At 41.3% G+C, this 22850-nt stretch overlaps 1 protein-coding gene across 2 annotated transcripts in view; it reads right to left on the minus strand.

Annotated features, from left to right (window-relative positions):
• The window catches only part of GPR156 (G protein-coupled receptor 156), a 109886-nt gene extending 93972 nt beyond the window's left edge, over positions 1-15914 (minus strand). For both annotated transcript variants that reach the window (XM_027980271.3, XM_042231900.2), the window contains exon 1: positions 15664-15914. The gene's annotated coding sequence lies outside the window, so the exon portion shown is untranslated. The remainder of the gene's footprint in view (positions 1-15663) is intronic.
• Positions 15915-22850: the final 6936 nt, after the last annotated feature.

A 22850-nucleotide genomic window follows, 5' to 3' on the forward strand; every position in this document is an offset into this window, starting at 1 on the left:
TGGATTCTTTACCAACTGAACTAAAGGACTTTAAAGGAAACTACGGTTAGCCTTTCATGTATATGGAACATCTGAGCAAAGGCCTGGACTTGGGGAAGGGAAGATGGAGAGTATGTGTGTATATGGGGAGTGCCAGATGGGAATGGTGACCAGAAGGAAGGCAAGTTTGATTTGAATACACAGAATGTGTGCAGGACCAGTGCAGGCAATTAGAGAGGCTGGGCCACAGGGAAAACAGCTCTAGGGCTGTAGACATTTGTGGAGGAAGTCTGAGAGAGAAAAGGAACAATGTGGAAGAGGAAAGACTATTCTCCTGGGACAGTATAAGTTTGGGAACGTGCACATTTTCTCCCCTAAAATGTAAAATGGACTGAATTAATCTGCTTCACAGATTTGCCTCATAAAAGAGGGTGAAATGATAAAAGTTCCCTTATAAAGCCTTTGAAGTGCCTCCAAATAAGTTTTCCACGTACTTGCATGGTTTCTGAGTAATCATCCCTAGGACCCTGAAGCAGGGCCATGCAGGGAATCTTGATTCACCAGAGGGAAGAGCAAGGGGAGAAGAGACGGCTGCTTCAAACACATCCCTCTTAGGGGGCTTTAGAAGCAGAAGGGAATCACTGGATGTCCTTGGCAGAGGTGGGAGGTAGACAGGATGGGAGGAAGAAGAGTGGACTTGATTCACCACTGTAATGTGAAACTTAGAGGAAACAAAGCTTTTGGATTATGGGGCTCTGTATGAATTCTTGGACTACACCACCATTCTTTCCTAATCCCTGTGTTCTAAAGCCTCTCCTCTCCAGGGCTTCCCAGCTCATAGTCAGTGATTTTTCCACAATCTGGAGAACATTTTTGCTCAAGATTACAGAAGAACATACTCAACTTTTAAATTTAATATTAACTTGTATCTTTTCTTCTAGTAAACCTGATTTCTCCCTTTGCTCACAGTGTTTAAACATTTCTGGCTTCTTGGTAAAATTAAAATGAATCGACTGGCTATTGGAGTGGGTCCCCCATAGGATCTGAAGAACACTGCGGTAAGCACCAGGTTTGCTGTAAACAGTAGGTCAACTGAATGCAGGGCACAGCCCAGGGTCCCTGAGCCAATTCAGCCTCCATCTCAGTACATGGAGTTTGGCTTCATTTCACACATCCTTGGACTACTTGGTATAATGAGTGATATTGCAATGGGCAAAGCCAAGGCTGAATTTAAATCTCAGCTCCATCATTTTCTATCTATGGTGCCTTAAGTTAGTCACTTAACTTCAATTCTTCAGCTGCCTCCTCAGTGAAATGAGGTAATACTATCCATACCTCAAAGGTTCTGTTGATGATTAAGTCATATGATATCCAAGATGTTCGTGCTGCTGCTGCTGCTGCTAAGTCACTTCAGTCATGTCCGACTCTGCGACCCCATAGATGGCAGCCCACCAGGCTCCGCATCCCTGGGATTCTCCAGGCAAGAATAATGGAATGGGTTGCCATTTCCTTCTCTGCAAGATGTTCGTAAACGTAACTAATATACTAGATTGTCAATAAGTACTGGCTTCTTTCATTTCCACAGTAAAGAAAGGGTCATCTATACAGAAGACTTGGGTCACATAATCAAGGTTATCAATCTTTCTTGTTATAAAGTTTCTAATGGAATCCCGAGTTCTTAATCATTGTTTCTTCTAACAGGAAGAGTAATGATCTTTGTATTTTATGTAAAATAAGATTTTGTAAGATGAAATTATAGATCCCTGATAGCACAGACCATGTTCAATAATTCAATAAATATTGATTGATCAACTATTGTGTCCTGGTCACTATGCTAAGAGCTAGGGATGCAACAGGGAACAAGACAACGAGGTTTTGCTCTAGCACCTAACACAGTGCCTGATACTTAGCAGGTGATCAGTACATATGTGCTGATGTGAACCCAGAGATGTTTAGAAAACTCTAAACTCTATAGGAGTACTATACTCCTGGGAACAACCCTCAGGACATCTAGATACTACTATAACTCAGCCGAAACAGGAGGTTTGATTCATACAGAAGGGCTGGAAAATCCCCCTGACTTCTGTGGGAGCATCTCCTGCTTTTGGAGATCTGCCCTGATGTGGTTTGCTGACTCTTTTTGAACTCTTGAGTATAAACTGGCACAACCACATGAACTGGGCTGTGAGTCACTAGTGTTTTATACATGGATCTTAGAGACCTGTTAATATTCCACACTATTGCCAGGGACTGGAGTTGGGAATTAAATTTAAAAAAAGCAACATACTAAAACCCTCACCAACTTCCCAGAGTTGCACTGTTACCTAGAAGCAGTTAGGTACTATTATGCAAATTATACATGCATGATTTCCATAAAAACCAGTCACAAATGTCAATTAGTGCTCATTAATATGCAATAAAATTCTCATTTGAAAACTACTAAGAGCCAAGAATGAATTCCACTTGGCTGCCCTCCTTTAATGAGAACTGCTGTGAAGTGCTCTATGCTATTTCTCATCAGCGAAACAGTGAGGTGTCATACAAATCAAGCTTCAGGCAACAGAAGGACCAGACAGAATGATCATTTGAAGGTTTCAGAGGCTGGTTTTGGATGGCTCAAGTTTTATGCTGCTATAGCTGAAACCTCAGCCCTTTTGGGTATCCAGAACATAAGCTGTGTGAATTCATTAATCTACCTTTCAAATAGAGCCATGGTAATACTGAACACTCCTTCAAAAGAAGTTTGTGAAGGTGCCACACAGCTGTGAAAACAGTGAGGTTCAGTCTATTGAGAAACCAATGTCCAACTCCTCAAAAGAAGCAGAGGTCCAAGGCTCTTGGAATTAACGGGACTCATCCCTGAAAAGTCTTTTTGTTAGAATTTCTGTGAGTGAACTTACATGCTGTGGGCTTCCCTGGTGGCTTCCCTGGTGGCTTCCCTGGTAAAAAAAAAAAAAATCTGTCTGCAATGCAGGAGACTTGGGTTCAATCCCTGGGTAGGGAAGATCCCCTAGAAAAGGGAAAGGCTACCCACTCCAGCATTCTTGTCTGGAGAATTCCAGGGACAGAGGAGCCTGGCAGGCTATAGTTCATGGGGTCGCAAAGAGTCTGACAAGACTAAGCAACTAACACTTTCACTTTTCACTTTATATGCTGTGTCTCTAAATTCCACTTTAATCTGGACACTGGATTTCTTGGAAATGTTGTTCAGTGTTGTTGTGCAACCCAAGACACCATGTGAGAGTGATACAGGCTCTCTGTGGATAAAAAGATGGAAAATACAAGCTATTAACAGCAGACTGTTCATTCTGCTGCTGCTGCTGCTGCTAAGTCGCTTCAGTTGTGTCCGACTCTGTGCGACCCCATAGATGGCTGCCCACAGGCTCCCCCGTCCCTGGCATTCTCCAGGCAAGAACACTGGAGTAGGTTGCCATTTCCTTCTCCAATGCATGAAAGTGAAAAGTGAAAGTGAAGTTGCTCAGTCGTGTCCGACTCTTCACGACCCCATGGACTGCAGCCTACCAGGCTCCTCCGCCATGGGATTTCCCAGGCAAGAGTACTGGAGTGGGGTGCCATTGCCTTCTCCATTCTGCAGACAGTTCCTTATCAAAATGTCCTAAATTTGGCTTGGAAGCATGGGGTACAGAATAGACTTTTCTAAGAACAGTTTAACCCAGTGGTTATCAAACTTTAGTGCACATCAGAATCACCTAGAAAATGCCTTTAAAAACACTGATTGCAGGCCCTTACCACCAGAGTTTCTGATTCAGTAGGGCCTGAGAAGCTGCATTTCCAGTGAGTTCCCAGGTGACACTGCACCTGTTGATCTGGCATTCATACCATGAGAACCTGAGCTTGAATTTGAATTATACACTAAAAATTAATCTCAGAGACATACTACTGAGAAATCAGACACCTAGAATAGTACTCAATTTATTCATTCTTCAAACCATAATTCTTAAATAGTTCTTTGGACATGAAATACTGATGAAAACTATTGACCCTCTTCTGAAAAACATGTACAAATATGTAATATTTTACATATAAAATCAGAAGGGGGAATCACAGCCCATGTCAACCTCTCCTACAAAACCCATTCATGTCCAGTGAGGAGGCTCATTTCAAACCACAACTCAGGTGAAGCTAGGGATAAAACTTTTTTTTAATTAAGGTTTTTATTTATATTGTTCTCATAAATCAAATACTTGTGGCTACCCACAAGTAAAGCATGATGCATTAAAAGGATGAAGGCTATGAAAAACTGTCACCAATTAAAACATTTTAATAATCCTTTTTAATATGTCTATTCTTTATCTAGTACAATAATCTGTCTTTTAGTTGGAGTATTCTATTTATTCTTATGATAATTACTGACATAAATGAGTTAAAATTTATTATGTCACTATTTGTTTTATTTTCCAATCTGTCCTATGTTCTTTTTTTTGGTATTTTAAAATATTTTGCAATTGTATTTTAACCCATTTTCCTATTAGCTTTTAAACAGCTCTCTTGAGGTATTGTTGTTGTTGTTTAGTCACTAAGTCTTGTCTGATTCTTTTGCAGCCCCATGGACTGTAGCCTGCCAGGCTCTTCTGTCTATGAGATTTCCCAGGCAAGAATACTGGAGTGAGCTGTCATTTCCTTCTCCATTATTCAGGTATAAATTACATTAAACTGCAAATATTTAAAGTGTCAATTTGATAAATTTTGACATATCCATACACCTGTGAAACCATTCTTGATTCAAAAGAAAAAACAAGGAGTGATAATCCTTCAACTTTGTTCCTTTTTTGAAAGTTGTTTTGGCTATTCTAGACAGTGCACATTTTCCAGGGAATTTTAAAATGAGATTATCATTTCTATATGACAGTCATCTAGGATTCTGATTGGGATTATATTGAATCTATAGATCAATTAGGAGAGAATTAACATCTTAATAATAATGTTCTAATCCATTGTCTTTCAGTTCACTTGCTATTTAAAAAATGCCATAGATTAAAAGTGGTTTATAAACAACAGAAATTTATTTCTCACAGTTCTGGAAGCTGGAAGTTCAAGATCATGGTGCTAGCATGACTGTGTTCTGGTAAGAGCCCTCTTCCAGTCTGCAGATAGCTGACTTCTTGTTATATCCTAACATGATGGAAAGAGAGCTATTCAGCTCTCGGGCCTCTCCTTATAAAGGCACTAACCATATTCATGAAGGTTTCCCCACCCTTCTGACCTAATCATCTCCCAAAGGCCCTGTCTCCAACTATCATCACACTGGGGACTAGATATCAACTATTAATTTTGGGGAGGACAGAAACATTCAATCCATAGCACCTGTGAACAAGATATATCTCTGTCTATTTAGGTTTTCTTAAATTTCTCTCAATAAGGTTTTGTCACACATTGAGGTGGGCCAACTGCTAATCTCTTCCAGAGACACTCTCACAGATATACTTCCAAAATAATGGGCGATACAGTAGACACATAAAATTAACCATCAGTGTTTTTCAGGTCCTTCCACTTTGGTGGACCCAACACTCCCATTTTAATCTCCCCAGCATAGTAAGATTGCACTAGCTCTGATGAGTTTAGCTTTTTAGCATTACTTTCTGTTTGGCTTTTTTTTAATCCTTGGTCTGTGCTACTTGGGCTCCTCTGGTAGCTAAGACGTAAAAACTTGGCCTGCCAATGCAGGAAATGTGTGTTCAGTCCCTGGGTTGGGAAGGTCCCCTGGAGAAGGAAATGGCAACCCATTTCAGTATTCTTGCCTGGAGAATCCCATGGACAGAGGAGCCTGGCAGGCTACAGTCCATGGGGTAGCAAAAAAGTCGGTCATGACTTAGAGACCAAACAACAACAACTGTGCTACTCATACACTGGTAAGTGACTTGTAAGGAAAATGGCTCCAATTTATTGCACTAATTTCTCTGAGTCTCTTTTCTTTCCATGATCATTACCTCTATGTCCCAGCTCATTTAGTATCCTTGAATTCCCCCTTTTTTCCCTCCCCAGCTCTATCAGGCTGCAGAAAGTTCTGCTCAGCTTCTTTGACTCTCAGTAGCTTCTTTTTGCTTGGGTTCTTAGCTTTTCCTCACATGCTACTTAACAAATGGCAAATGTCTCAAAGGAAAATGCAACCCAGAATGTGGGGCACTCAATGAATTTCTCTTCTTTCTGAGGTTTTAGATCTCAAGCACTGGCATTAGTAGGTCTTTTATGCCTTTAAACAGATTACGGAAATCTGGATTTTCTAGGTGTCCCCTATGGGAGCAACAATCTACTACCAGATGGTTCATTATGGCTAGAAGCAGATGCTTAACGTATTATAATATGTTTCACCTTAATTTTTTTTACTGAGGAGACAAAACTGTTTAAAGATAATCTTTATAGACTCAAATCACAGTGAAAACAGTATAAAATATAACTATCCTACTATTAACTATGAGACCAATTAAGATACATTATAGAATCCCTAAGTTATGAGACAAACCTATTATAGTGACTGACTATAACTAGCCAATTATTAACTATCATTTTTACTCCATCAGTACATATCTGAAAAGTTGATGAAAAAGTATGTATTAATACAAAGAATGATGCTTATTCTTCAGGTTTATACATGTCCAGATGAAAGTTAAAATTTCTTCTTAGAAATTAACTGTAATAACTTCTATTCTGGTTTTCTTTTCTTTCTTTAGTTTTCAATCTAGGACATAAAAATTCATTTCAAAGCTACCAAGCAAAAATTGCAGCATGTATTATAGAAGCCAACAGTAAAATGCCTGTCACAGGACTTTATAATTTTGAAGTCATCTAGGATGACTTAGCTAATGTTTGCATTCTGAACATAGAATCACAGTTGGGTTTCTAAAACAAATTAGAGGATCACAGATCTCCATAGCATGTCCAAGAGCTCATAGGCCCACACAGCAGCCTGCAGCTGAGGATTTAAAAACCCCATATACTTCTTGCTACTTTGGCAGTTCATTGCTTACATTTCCCTTGTTCATACTCACTGGCTTCCCTTAATGCTTCTCTGATATTTTCTCTAGCCCTGGTGTGGTGAGAAATCCTGCTCCTCTCCAGTCTTGAGAGCTAGACTGAATTTTTACATGCAAACAAGAGCAAAACTAAAAATGAAAACCAAGTAGTCCTGGGAAGCTCACTACTCATACAGGCTAAGTAAAATCACTTGTTTAAAAATGTTTACATCTGTTGAGTGGCACTGATCCTTAAGTTCTAAGACCCCTACCTTCTCAACTAATTATCCTCATGTCAAGTAATCAGTTGTAGTTGATTGACTATATACTCATAAAAATCCCCAAATCCCTCAAAATAGAGGGAGAAGACTGGGATGTAATCAAAGAATTTTTCTCAATCCAACTATTTAGGAAAGGACATAAAAACATAGCAGATTTGGCATTGTGAGAAAGCACTGTAACGACCTTTTCTCTCTGAAAGCGCCTCCCTCCCCACTGATTGGGCTGCTTCTGCCACAGATGAAGACCATGGATAATTCCTCAGCATGGAATAAATGAACAAGGGGAACTGTAAACAGTCTGGCCAACCAGAAGCGATAGACACACAATGCAACCAAGACACAGCAGACCCTGCTCCCCACCGAGCTGATATAATCCACACTTGGCAAGGATGAGTTCTCACTGCAGGGCTCTCCTGCCTACATACACAGGCTCCCCTGAAGAAATGCAGCGGGAGAGTGGAGAGCAAGACAAAAGGAGGGAGGGAAACGGCTGCTGGAGGGGAGACCCACAGTGAGCAGGAAAATTGCATGTGTTCCCTTTGACCCAGAAATGCCAATCTGGGAGATCTTCCTATGGAAATAAAAACCAAAGTGTAAGAATAAATGTCGAATATTTATTGTAGCATAATTTGTGTTTTTTTTTAAAGAAAAAACACTGGAGGATAACCTAGAATATCTATCAATACAAAAATAATGGGAAAAATTATGTCTGCAAAGGAATAAATAGTTATTAAAAATTGGATTAACTATATGTATGTACCTATAGTAATGTACTTAATATAATAAACAAAATGGAACAGAGTAACTGGTATTATATGATCCTATTTACATATGAAATAGAAAATAATTCTACCTAGGTTTGAATGTAGAAAAGGACAGAAGAAATTATTTTTTTCAGGAAGACGGAGGGGAGAGTACGTGGAGATTAGTAATGTCTTCTCTATTTACTGTTATTTACTAGACTTGTTTTAATGAGTATTACTTTTATAATTTAAAAATGCAATAAATTTAAAATATAAAAAGAATTTATTGAGACTATTATTTACAAGTAATGCCAGTGGATGGTATAGTTCTCTAGCATTTGCTTTAAATTGATCCTGGTACACAGAGGTAGGCAGCAACTTCTGTTCCTGGAGAGAGGCCTCACCACGTGTTCCTTAGAAGCAGCCGATTAAAGCGCAGACTTGACAGTGACTCTGGAAAAGGCCAGTGGTTGTGAAGTGAAAACTACATCCACCTCTCCAGAAGCTCAGCGGCAGAGGTTCCCAAGAGGAGGCTCGAGTCAGTAAGCTGAATGATAGTAGAACAGTGTTTTCTCTGGGAAAATCCCACTACTCCAGTTACTGACAGCTTTTGTTGACTCCAGTCTCATATTTCAGAGATGTGATGTATAAGGATGGCCTGGCAGCTTCAGGAATAAATATTAAACTCTGGGAAAGATGCTGCTGTCCAGTTGCTAAGTGCTCTGTGTTAGCACCTTGGTGGACCACTGGAAGCCAATTATGGGACTTTCAGTTGTTGCCCAGAGAACGGCATTAAGGCTTTGGAGGTGTGACATTTGGCTTAGTGTTGGCAATTTGGCTTCATGCTGATAAAAGCTTCCAGATCCTTGGCAGGGGTGGGGGTGGGGCAGCAAGAAATATATGACATTCAACAATGAACAAAAAATATGCAGAAGTTAGCAGCCTGAAAGTGACTATACACTCCACTGGCATTACTTGTAAATAATAGTCTCAATAAATTCTTTTTATATTTTAAATTTATTGCATTTTTAAAATATAAAAGTAATACACACTCATTATAACAAGTCTAGTAAATAACAGTAAATAGAGAAAACATTACTAATCTCCACCTACTCTCCCTTCCATCTTCCTGACAAAATCACTTCTGTGATTTTCATTCATTTTCCAACATCTTTTTTTCTATTCTGGTAAAATCCTGCTGTCCTCCATGTATGTCTTTTCTTCTTTCTCCCTACTGAGCCCCTTGAAAGATTATTTTACTTAATGTTTTGCTGAGTATCACAGAAATCCATGCTTATAATAGCAATGATAGGAAATACAGATAAGTTAGAAAAAGAGAAAAATAATCATTCATAATCCCACTGCTGCTAATATTTTAGAATGCTTTCTTCTTTATACTTACTTTTTAAAGTAGGTCTGCATTTGTATATCTTTACAAATATCTCACGTATATAACTAATATTATACATGAATATGAGAGAATGTGATGGAAGTGTGAAGGGGTTTGGACATTACTGCTGGGATCTGCATGCATGGTTGCGGTGTAGCTATGTGTTCTGGCGTGTCAAGCCTGTATTAATATTCCTCAGACTGACAGCAGCCTCATGTCTCAGCCCTTCTTTTCTCTTCACAACTGACTTTGGCAGTCAGCAATATTTGCACATAAAGATTCCCGTGGGTGGTTACTTGATCTTCTTTCATCCCAGTCTTTCACCTGCAGATAATCGGGTACCTAGGACCCCAGCCAGTCACTACTCTCTTCCCTTTCCTGTCTCCTGCCGTCATCTTTCCTGTTCCCCCTTTACTCCAATCTCCAAACAACATCCAAAAGCAGGCCAGGGAACAACATACAATCACTGAAATGTCCATTACGAAAAGGCACTCAATTAAGCATGAACCCTCTTCACCTGTTCGGAGGAAATATATAGCAAACATGGCCCTTGGGAGATTTCACTTCATGCAGAAAACTAAGAATGTCTTAAATATTGAAGGATATTGTTAGTCTGAAGTCTTGTTATTTCCCTAGTTAAGACTTTCGCTTTTGCCTCCTCTCTCAGGGTCTTCCCAGTTACCCTGGGAAAACCAGGGAGCTGACAGTGCTGATTGAGGGGCTGACATTCCGGCATAGGCACAAGGCAATGGGAAGGCCCAGTGCATTCTCTTCTGGTTGTTTCCACCACCGCAAGAGAAAAGTTCCAAACAGCAAGACCCTGGGCAGAATCATGAAGTTTCTCTATGGGGTCCTCCATGCCTTTTTCTGTCCTCACACCAAGAAATCGCTTCTCCCCATCAGAATTCCAGAGCTCTGCAGCTAATCTACACATAGGCAAAGTTCTTCACTGCTGCGCTGAGGACTGACTTCCCCAGGACCATCACTTCTACTTATCTCTTCCTTATCACAAACATCATAAAGTGGAGACAATGAAGAGGTTTCACACCCCTTCTTGCCTCCCTATTTTTATTATACATTAAAGTAAACATCCTGAGGCACTTCTGAATAGGAATCTGAAGGGAACACACGTGGTAGGTGGCTAAACAGTCCTGTCTATGGGTTGTCAATCTGCATGGCCTCAATCCTCTGTTACCAGTTGCCTCTCTAGTCACTGCCCAGTAGCCGGGTCAAAACAAGTCTGAATTCTGTAGCGATGGTCTGCCTGTCTCATCACTTGGTCCTCTGTTGCCTGGCAACCCAGCCTGAAGTATACAGACTCAGATTTAGGTTCATGTGATAAAGGGGTACTTAGATCCTCCCAAATGCACCCCCACTGAGCCAAAGTGGCCACGAAAGAGAATGTATGCTGCCATCAGAGGATGTAGCATACAGCCTATGAATTCAGTTTGACTCGGAGTATTTGTGTGATGGATGAGACCTGTTTCTGGTTAGTCCCAGGAGTATACTGAATGAATCTGACCTCCTTCTGTTTACATCCTTTAGAGCAGATTGTACAAAGGCTCTAGACTGGATTGGACACAGCAGAATATTCTGAAAGTGCCTTGGACATAAACAGACCTCAAGGCCTTGCTTGGGCTAGAGGCACCGCTCAAGAATTGCTCAAAATCTGACCTAATCAAAAGTTACATGATTCCCTTCAACAAACAGACTAAAGTCCATGCTCCTGTGTCCTTTACAAGTTGGCCTTTCGCTCTCCTGCTTTATCTCTTCCTGCAAACCTGCTCTAACCCTCCCTGACACCCCCTCTTCACCTTACTCAGGCCACACCAGCACTACAGCCCTGACTCGAATGTCTGCTCAAGTTACTCTGCCTGGAAATGCCCTTCCACACCACAGCTGCCAGTCAGAGAGCCATAACTCCTTCAGAACATGACTCAAAAAGCACTTCTTTCTTGGAGAAGAAAATAACAATTTCTCCTGAGATAGCTAGTTCTCTCCCCCAACCTGGAAACACTGGCTACCCTCCACTCCTTCTCCCATATTTTCATAGCAGGTGTGACAACTTAATTATAGCACTCGGCATAGCTATCTTATACATGCCTTGTCTACATCGGTGTCAAAGGAACTGTGTCCTTTAAAGGCTTATTCCTTTATTCTTCTATTTGGGATGAATGCATTCCATCTTAAATAATCCCTCCTCATGCTGACAAGCTCTTTTCCACCATCCCCTCTCGGCTCACACCCTCAGGGGTACTCCATTAACAGACTCTGCTTTTTCCAAGTCACTGCTGTCAGCCTGTCTCCTGATCCAAATACTGTTAATGCCCATTTTTCTGTATGCTCATTCTCCCCCATCCCTAGAAAGCAAGACACTCTGCAAGATGGGTTCAGTATTACCAATGTTCTCTGGCTGTATCATCTATCTCTGTCTGAGTAGCTCATGATTATGACAAGAGTCTCTGAAAAACACCTTGAGAAGCCTAGATGAAAACCAATGCCCCATGGAAACACATAAATATTTTATCAGGCTCTGAACAAGACTCTTACTCTTAAATATTTAAACCTCTTGAGAGCAGAATGCTCAGTGGCTGATTAGAGTCAATTTGTACTGGGATGGGGAGCTGAGAAGAGGAGGGAAATACAAGGAGCAATGGCGGCAGCATTCTACAGTCTCTTTTAGGGACTGAGAAACACTGAAAGTATGCTTGAGGGCTCCCCAATTTGCCTGGACCCTCATTTTTCAAGTGTTCTCCCTCTGCAGTGGGAGAGAGATTAGCACCCAGTGGGGCTGTCTGGAGAAGGCGCTTGCTGGGGTACAGGCAGGCTGCCATACTGGGCACAGCCACCATAATCTTGCCATATTTCTCTCAGCACTGGTGGCATGAAGATTTTCACATAAAGTACAGCGGACTTAAAATGAGGCAGACTCTATAAAATGTTCATGGCAGCTGTGTTCAAAATAGCCCCAAAGTGGAAACAACCCAAGTATCCATGAATAAGAGAATGGGTAAATAAAAAGTAGATATTCATACAGTTGAATACCATCTTGGAATAAAAAGAAATGAACAATTAATACACAACCACAAGGATGAATCTCAAGACACTGTGCTGAGAAAAAATAAGGCAGACATAAAAGTACATACTGTGTGAATGCATTTATATGATGTCCAGGAACCAGAAACTATGATAAGAGAAATTATAACAAAGGTTGCTTCTGGGGGTGGGGGGGCGGGTAACTAGAAAGGGGCATGAGGGAAATTTCTAGAACTGAAATTTTTTATATCTTGTTTGGGATGAGGGTTTGTCAAAACTAGCCCAGTTTCTAACATAGGATTCAACTTCAAAGCACTGTGGGGATAAGAGTGGCTACTTATCTCCAGGATCATCATTTACCTATAAAATATTGATTAACCTGAATCACTTACAAGGACTTCTAGTATTTTACCAAGGGTTGTGCCACCCTTATGGGAGGCAATGCCTTATCTGTGTCATTTAATTATCTAATTAATTCAATAATTATTTATTTATTAAGCTTACAATATGCCGTGAATAAGACAAAAAATTTCTTGTCCTTACGAAGCTTACATTTGAGGTACAGAATATAGAGCTGATTAATAAAGAAAGAGACATACTATTCAATGCCAGATAATAGTAAATGTAGTGAAGAAAACTAAATTAGGGTCAGAGGACAGGGAGTGACAAAGTGTGGTTTTGGATTAGGTGGTCAAGGAAGACCTGATGGAGGAGGTCACATTTGAAAAGAGCCCTGAATGAACTGAGGAAAGAAGCAGTGTAAATATTTGAGGGAAGAGTGTTCAGGCAGAAAAGAGCAAGGAAGACAGTAAAGTGAGGGGAAAGATATAAGGTCAAAGAGGCCAGATCCACTAGGGCTTTGATAAGTCCCGGTAGAGAGTTGGATTTTATTAAAAGTGTGAGGGATCTTATTTCACTGGAGAATGTTAAGCAGGGGAGTGATATCATCCAACTTATGCTTCCCTGGTGGCTCAGATGGTAAAAAATCTGCCTGCAGTAAGCGAGACCTGGGTTCAATCCCTGGGTTGGGAAGATCCCCTGGTGGAGGGCATGGCAACCCACTCCAGTATTCTTGCCTGGAGAATCCCAAGGACAGAGGAGCCTGGCAGGCTACAATCCATGGGGTCGCAAAGAGTCAGGCACAACTGAGCGATTAAACACACACATGTTTTAAGAATGGGAAAAAGGAAGCAATGAAGAGATATGCCTAGGATTCTTAAGGAAAAGTCGGAAGAATAAGATCCTTTCCTCTCCTACTCAAAATGTTAATATCCTTCACACATCTATTTCTTGACCACCTTTCAATTTAAGTTCTGTATGTCTGAAGTTTTTCACAATGAAATGTTGGAAGAGAAAAAAAAAAGAAGTAGAGACTTGAATCCCTTATCAAGCAGAACTCATCGGTATTAAATGAGAATGTTATGGTTTTCAATGCCTTTCTGCAAAATAAAGGCTCTGATTTTTAACGAAACATGGAACATTCTTTTCAACTTTCAAATCCAACTTCTGGGCCCAAGTCAGTCCATGGTCCATTGTCTCTGTGGGAAGGCAGAGCCTCACTGCTCCTTTCTTCTCTCCCCCCCTGCCCCGACTTACTCTCTAAAAACCTACAAGAGAGTAGAAAGAAATGCAAATTTGGGAGGAGGGACTTTTCAGAGTTCTATACTCCCCCAACCCCATCTGGAAATGCCCTTATGGTCAAACAACAAAAAAGGAAATATTAAAACTCTGAGCAGGAAACAAACTGTTAAGCACCTACTGTCCACCTGAGAGAATCTCTCTCCTTCTGTCTGTATCACTCTGCCACTATTTGAGAGTCTTTTAGGCTGGAAGTCTAGGCTGGAAGTTGCTTCACCCTGCCCACCCCGAGTCTTCCCTGGGCCACAATTCTGCTTTCACTAGACTTGGAAGTTCTCTATCCCGAGGCCACCATAACTCGACGTCTGCCAGGCTCAACCCTAGACTTTACTGGGGAACAGGGAGAAGCTAAAAGCTGGAGTGAGAAAACAGGAAATACAGGGAGCACTCTAGAGACAGTGATGGCCCTGAAGTGGAATTAGGTTGGCAAATTTGGGACCAGAGAGCCACCACTCGCCTCCCAAGAGATCTCTAACTCAAGCAAAGCCTGCCAAGGCATTTTATTCTCCAGACTCGAACTGCCTTGCATTGTATACTACCACATCCTCAGCCATTTATCTCCATATCCATTTGCTCCAACTGCAGCAAAGGAAGAAGCTACTTACTGTTTTACAAGCCTGCCTGCTACCCAGCCTGCAGGGAGGCCTTCTGTGCTGCATTTAGCCATTGGTAGAGAAAAATTAGTTTTCCTTTGCAGGCCTAGCTGCCTCATACAATTACATCACAAATTTTCCAGCTTTTAATCCACACTTCACGTAGGTATGGAATAATTTGATATTACCCTCCATACCCTGGTTAAAGGACTACACCAGGAAAAGATGTTTCATTATAGGCTAGGACATAATTTGCCTATTATTCATGCACACACGTACCTACGAAACCAACAAAGGGAAGAGTTAGAGCATGCCATGACGTCTCTCCCCACAGATTCCTATTCTAAAATGATAACAACTAAAATCAATTTTAAAGAAAAACTTCAAAAGTTCATATTCCGCAGCGCCGCAAGTACACCAAGATATCCACCATTCAAACACCGATCTAACAAGTGGCCTCTAGTTTCAGATAAAGTTACAAGGATGCTGCAGCTCCCGGGCGACTTTCTGCCCAGAACAAGGCAGTTCGACAGAAAGCAGAGCAATAAAACGTTCTGTATTCAGGACCTCACAACCCTCGTGAGGGAGTCCACCCTACCCGCCACCTGGCACCCTTAGGGTGCATTCCCCCCCACACCCCCCACAGGCAGGTCTGGGGACAAGCCCCGTGAAGAGCCTCTGGGGGGGTCCACATGCCGTTCTCGGATCCCTCCGTTTCAGGAGGCTATCGTCTGTTTAAGAAAACAGAACAGCCGCAGCCCCTCTTCCCGACAAATACCAGTACGCTTCTCTCCTCAGCAAACTGCCACGGGCATCCCTGGTCAGGGACCCCAGGCTCGTCTCCAGTTTCTAAGATAGTTTCTCCACCGTTTCCAAAGAAGCGGCCCAGATTCTGCAAAGGAGAGAACGCCCTTCCCCCCTTTCCACTTTTTACTTCAGAATGTAAGGGTCTGACGTTCTGTGGATATATCTTGCCCACAGAGCGCTCCTACAAACTCCCGCCTACGGGATCCTCCAGGGCGCGCTGCTCACCTCACCAGGTCCTGGACCGCCGAGGAGCGCCAGGCCCGCGGCTGGCGGCAGAACGCCGGCGGTGCCCCGGTCTCTCGCCGGTTCGCGGGGCCGGAAGGGACGGGGAGGGGCGGGAGCAGCACCGCAGGGCGCCGCGCCCATCACCGCGCTGGGAGCCGGGAGGCGGGCGCGGAGGCGGCGGGACGGCGGCGCCCGGCTCTGCCGTCTGCGCGGGACGTCGGGTGCCTCAGGGGCCGCCCGGGCCGGGCTCTGGCGGGGCCGCGCCTCCCGCCCCTCCCCTGGCACCGCCCCGCGCGCTCCGCCGGACCCCGCGCTCGGCCGCTCCGGGCCGTGCGGACCCGCGCCCCGCGCTTCCTTCGCCTGAACGGGGCTGTCCCGGGGGGTCTCGGCAGCGGAGGAGGAAGAAAGACGCTCAGGCTCCAGTTCCCAAGAGCAGGAATTAGGTCTGAGATTTTACCCGGGACTTTCCCCGGATCTCTCATTCTCTACAGCCAGACCCTTTCCTGTGGAACATGCAGAAAGTGAGCGGGACCAATTTGATAAATTTGTTTTACCTCAGAATTTCTCCTCTCTTTTATATACAGCCCCTGTATATTCTGCAAGATAGTGGGATTTTTCTCCCAGCCTGGTTCCCACTTTCAGTTGCAGTGTTCTCTTTCTCAAATAGGTGTATCCGCAAGCCCTCAGCTGCCAGGCACAGAAGGTTTAACATCTTCTACCAAGGCCTGCCCTATTTCCCTCAAAAATGTGTGTAGAATCTTCTTTCTCTGCATTCCCATATTGCTGCTCTTGTTAAACTTGATTACCTTGGCCCGAATCATTTTAAGTTTCCTAACTGGTGGTCTTGTCTCCTGCCTCTTCCTACTCCCAAAACAGAACTAAGAATGTTGCTTTCCTGAAAAAATAAACAAACCTCCGCGGCCGCCCCCCTCCCCAACCCTGGCCCACCGTAACCCCCTCTGCAAGTGGAATACAGTCTAAACTACTTTCACAGTTGGAAACCAGTTTACCATTCTAACCTTCTGTCTGCTCAACACCTGTGTTCCAGTTATACTGTGTTGGGCCAATTGCCGTTCTTTGAATATATCCTGTTTAATGCCCCTGTGTGATTTGCTCACTCTGTTCTTTTATTCTGGATTTCTCTTCATCCCCATCTTTACCTGTTGAATTGTTACCAAACCTTCAAGAGCCTACTGAGATGCCTTCTCCTTTAACAATGTTCTTCCAGAAATTCCCAGTCAGATCTGAGATCAATTAACTTCTCTTTCCCAACACTTTGTGCTTCACAACACTTACTAAGTTGGTCTGTATGTTACAGCTGGCTGTGTCCTCTTGGCTCCCCACTGTCATAGGTGCAAGGCAGAAGATGTTTCTGACTCAACTTCAATCCCATGGCAATTGGCAACATGCATTTTAAAATGAACAACCATTCTTTGGTTGTATATAAACTTTGCTTATTGAAAAAATTCAAATACATAAAAGTATAAGGAAGGAAATAAACCCCAAACACACTGAAATAACCACTGTTAATGTTTTGATGATCATATTTTCATGTATTTATTTATGCACATGTCCATCCATCATTTATCCACAAATGGAATCATTTCATGTATGTTATGTTTAGGATACCCCCCTTTTTAGTCTTCTCTTTTCTTACCTGACTCTTCCCTCACTATTCCCCCTCTCAACTATTTAAAAAAGTTAAGCATGCTAATATAACCATATATATGTATATTGTACAAAGTGAGGAATCATAGTGTAAACCTTTCTCTGCTTCTTGCTTTCCTCATTAAACAATGTCATAAAAATCCTTCCAGTTTAACTGGTATAGTACTGATTCATTCTTTTATTTTAGAGGCTGCATAATGTTCCACAGTATGGATGTACCAAAATTAACTCAAGTTTCCCTATTTATCACATTCAAATTCTTAAAAAAAAAAATTGCCACTGGCACCAGTGTTTCAATAAATATCCTTTATGTGTATCCAAATGCCCTGATAATTTAATTTCTGAGGGACTGATTTCCAGGTATGAGATTGGTCTATTTAAAATGTTAATAGATTGCTTTCTAAAAGGCCATAAATAATTTACTTTGCTTATTTTTAGCCATTCTGCTAAGTGATAATTTGTTGTTCCTTTAATTTTTATTTCACTGTCTACTAGTGAAGCTGCTCGTTTTCTGTTTCCCCTTTTGGATATCCTGTTCTATGAATTGTTTATTCATATACTTTTAGTTCATTTTACTTTTTGAGTTATGGGTCTTTTTCTTTTCAAAGTGTAAGAATTTCCGTATGTTACCCTGCTTAGCTTCTGAGATCAGATGAGATTGGGAGCATTCAGGGCAGTAGACATATTATAGATAGTAACTATATATGTATGTCACAGGTTAACATGTCATGTGTTTTGCAAGTACTTTTCCCAATTATTCATTTACTCTTTATTTGTTTAGAATTTAAAAACCAACTACAACTTATTCCAATTTGTGGCAAGTTAATATCACATGCCTTAATTTCACAAGCCAACATAGCACTTAGAAAACTAAAATAGACTTTAAAAGTTTCAAACTTCTTAGGGAAATCAATCTTCTATTCCAGTATTTTAAAAATTTGACATACCATCCTACTCTCTTATCCTTATCCCAAATTACCCTAGTCACAAATATACTTCTGTTTATAGTACAGTATAAATTTCTATGTATTATTATCTGGCAGAGTCACATGAAATAGACCATTTTGATTCTTTAATATTCTGGTTAACAAAATGTTAACCCATTTAGTGGTTATCACTTATTTATTTTTCCCCAAACCCACTTATTTGGGAAAAGGCCTCCCATGCAATTCTAAAGATCTGCCAGGCTAGGAACCCCTCTTTTGACCGTAATAGTGGGCATGACCCACACTAGAACAGATAGACTCTATGCTCTGGGAATTTGAATCCTTAATTTTAGACTGACACTGTCTTAAAATGATTATCCTTAATCCAAGCCACTAAAATCTTCAGCTCTGCCTTATTTCTTTTTATTGTATATATTTTTGTTTAGAATTTAAAAACTAAAATTTATTATCTTGGTGGGTGCCCTGGGCATTGTAATTAACATCCAAACCTAAAATAACCTAATTTGGAGTAATACCAACTTAATTTCAATAGCGTACAAAGCTTTGTTCCAGTGTAACTCCATCCCCTCCTCCCTCTTTTGTGATATTTTCATGCAAATATTATTTGTATCCTTCTTGCACTATAAGCTCATCAACTCACTTTTATAATTAATTACTTTTTCATGCAGTTTATTTTAAAACCAATTAGGAGAAGAGTTACAAACAAGAAATAAATTTATAGTGTCTTTTGTATTTATCTGCATAGTATGTTTACCAGTGTTCTTTATTTCTCAATGTGGATTTGAGCTACTGTCTAGCTTCCCTGGTGGCTCAGACAGTAAAGAATCCACCTGCAGTACAGGAGACACAGGTTTGAGCCCTGAGTTGGGAAGATCTCCTGGAGGAGGGAATGGCTACCCGCTCCCGTATTTTTACCTGGAGAATTCTATGGAAAGAGGAGTCTGGCAGGCTACAGTCCATGGGGTCACAAAGAGTTGGACACAACTGAGTGACTAACACACTAGTGCCCTCTTATTTCAGCCTGAAGGACTTCCCTTAGCATGTATTGTGGGCAGGTCTGCTAGCCAGAAAAATCTTTCAGTTTTTGTTTCCTTGTGATGGTTGAATTTCTTCCTCATTTATATCCAATTCTGGATATAGAATTTTTGGTTGACAGGTTTTTCCTTTTAGTTCAGTTCAGTTCAGTCACTCAGTCGTGTCCGACTCTTTGCGACCCCATGAATCGCAGCACGCCAGGCCTCCCTATCCATCACCAACTCCCAGAGTTCACTCAGACTCACGTCCATCGAGTCAGTGATGCCATCCAGACATCTCATCCTCTGTCGTCCCCTTCTCCTCCTGCCCCCAATCCCTCCCAGCATCAGAGTCTTTTCCAATGAGTCAACTCTTCGGATGAGGTGGCCAAAGTACTGGAGTTTCAGCTTTAGCATCATTCCTTCCAAAGAAATCCCAGGGTTGATCTCCTTCAGAATGGACTGGTTGGATCTCCTTGCAGTCCAAGGGACTCTCAAGAGTCTTCTCCAACACCACAGTTCAAAAGCATCAATTCTTCAGCTGAATGTATTATCCTACTTTCTTCTGGCTTCCATAGTTTCTGAGGAAAGTCAGTTACTAATATTACTGATGATCCCTTGGATGTGAATAGCTGTATTTCTCTTTCTGCTTTAAAGGTTCTATCTTTGGTTTTCTAAAGTTTGACTCTAATATGCTCACTTATGGGTCTCTTTATCATACTTACAGTGTGTTGATCCTCTTGGATACATAAGTTAATTCTTTCATCAAGTTTTGGAAGTTTTAATCTATCATTTCTTCAAATATATTTTTGTCCTTTTCTCCCCCTCCTCTCCTTCTGGGACTCCCATTATGCTTATGTCAGGACCCTTGATAGTGTCACACAAATCTGTGAGGTAGTCTTCATTTTTCTTTTTCCTCCTTTCTGTTCTTCAGGTTGCATTATCTCAGTTGACTCATCATCAAGTGTGCTGATTCTTTCTTCTACCTGTTAAATCTGCCATTAAGCCTCTCTAGTGAATTTGTTATTTCGCTTATTGCAATTTTCAACTTCAGACTTTGAACTTCATTCTTTTATAAAATAATTTCTTTATTGATATTCTAGATTTTGTGGGAAATCATTCTCATTTTTTTAAAAAAGCTCTTTATGTGTGATTTCTTTTAATTCTGTGACTATGTAATAGCTGACTTAAAAATCTTTAATAGTAGATAAAAAATGGATTGACGTTAGCACTGGAACTCTGACCAAGTTAAACTCCTAAAGCTCCCCCACTCCCTGTCACTCATGCTAATCCTTCTTAAAAAAAAAGATAGCTTGCATACTTCACCCTCTTGTCTCCTCATCTTGACTCCCTTTTAATTTTGTTCCACTTGTAATTTAAAAGAAGGCCATAGTCTCTGCCTTAGCGCCATCTTTTGAGAAACCTCTGCGCCATGAGAGCGAAGTGGAGGAAGAAGCGAATGCCCAGGCTAAAGCACAAAAGAAAAGAGATGAGGCAGAGGTCCAAGTAAACTTGTATACCTATGGAAGCCACAGAAGCAGAAACAAGGGAAGCCAGAGGCCAGAGACGCTGGTACAAAGTGTGGACTGCATGCCTACTATCTAGAACTTCTCAATGGATCTGGAACATCTATGGCCATTCTGATCACCTTGACCACCTTTGAGAGACCTACCTTGCTCATATGAAAGCCGTCCCTTTTGGTCCATTGCCCTGGACCTGTGATAACTATGGACTAGTTCTCTTCTCAGTTGTGGCTGAATGTAATGTGTACAATAAATCATCTCTTTTACTGTCTTAGCTGAAGAAAAAAAAAAAAAGAAGGCCCTAGATTTTTACCTTGACATTGACTTGAAAACCATTAGAATTCTCAGACTTCCCACTCTACCCAACTAGTAGCATCAGGAATTGAGACTTAGCACCTAGCTCAGTTTCTTAAGATGCTCCATGCCTAACCTCAAATTGACCTCCAAGTGTTGGCTTTAATTTGCATTACCAGGTAGAAGGCTGTGACAGGTTTGTGAATGGTACATTCTAGAATGGACCAGTATCAGGATGGCATGCATACTTTTGGTAACCATCAAATGTAAGAGATAACAACCCCTCCCTTTCTGTGATTTCTTGCCTTGGTCCAAAACATAGTTTTGCTTTCTCAGAAGTATTAAGGAGAAAGCATCAATCCTTTTTGTTCTTTTACCTCCCAGTGTTTCTTATGGGAAATACAATGATTTGTGCAATTGTTATTTTAGAAAAAGGTTCACTGCATATACATAGCCATGTTCTTCCTTCACTTTCTGTGGAATGATCTTACCCACAGGGGATATGCAGTCTTCTTGTCTTCATGCAGTAGACTAGCTAGAACAGACTGCATCTATGTTTGTATAAGTTCTGCCTGTGCTTGGGTGGTTTGGTTCAATTTGAGATGAAGGAATGTGAAAAGTATATTTTGACTTCTGAACCAGGCTGTGTTCTCCAATCTAACATTACCATGAAAAACTGATACCTGGGGAATTCCCTGGTGGTCCAGTGGTTAGATCTCTATGATTTCACTGCTGAGCACCAGGGTTCAATTTGAAGAGAAAACTAAGATCCCACAAGCTGAACAGTGTAGCCAAAAAAAAAGCTGATATTTGGATTATAGTCTGATTCCTGGATTTATATTTCTATTGTTCAGAACTCAGAGGCAAAGGGATATGATTCTCCTTCTAGCATTCCAATTATTGGTGTTCATTTTGTGCAATATACTGCTAAGAGCTATGAGAAATTCAAAGGATTATGTACATGATCCTTGCCTTTTAAAAAATGTGCAGTTTTGTAGTAGAGCTAAGACTTTAAAACAATAACAATTCAAATAAGAATGTCATCATCAGATATTTTGGAATCATTTTCTGTTTTAGTTTTGCCATCAATACTAAAGATAAAGATGGTATAGTTTCTGTTTTCAAAGACCATATAGAACAATCATCACAAAGAAAAGGGAACATGACTTCATTTAAGAAGGATAAGATTTCAAAGGGCAAATGTGGGAAAAGATATTCCAGGTAGAGCAAATAATATGAGCATGAACTTAGAGGCAAGGCTTTCCAGGTGGCTCAGTGGTAAAGAATCCACCTGCCAATACAGGAGACATGAGACACAGGTTTAATCCCCAGGGGTCAGAAAGAGCCCCTGGAGGAGGGCATGGCAACCCACTCCAGTATTCTTGCCTAGAGAATCCCATGGGCAGGGGAGCCTGGCAGGAGAGTCTCATAGAGTTGGACATGACTGAGCGACTGAGCATGCGTGCACACACAAACTCAGAGGCAAGAATCAAGGTAAGCAGCTTACTTTTGATAGAATTGGAGGGATCTTTGAGGAAAGCAATGAAGATAACTGGACAGGTAGATTGGAACTAGACTGTGTGGTTTCTTGATTTCTGGCCTAATTAGAGGCATTAGAGCCTAATGGGGTAAAGTGTCAGTATCTCCCAATAGAAGACGAATGTCTTAAGAGGGGGAAAATTGTTCCCCAAATAAATACTTTCCTTTGTAATTTACTTGTTATACAGTTACAGAATATCAAA

The sequence above is a fragment of the Ovis aries genome, chromosome 1 (genome assembly GCF_016772045.2).
Source record: "Ovis aries strain OAR_USU_Benz2616 breed Rambouillet chromosome 1, ARS-UI_Ramb_v3.0, whole genome shotgun sequence".
Lineage (NCBI taxonomy): Eukaryota > Metazoa > Chordata > Mammalia > Artiodactyla > Bovidae > Ovis > Ovis aries.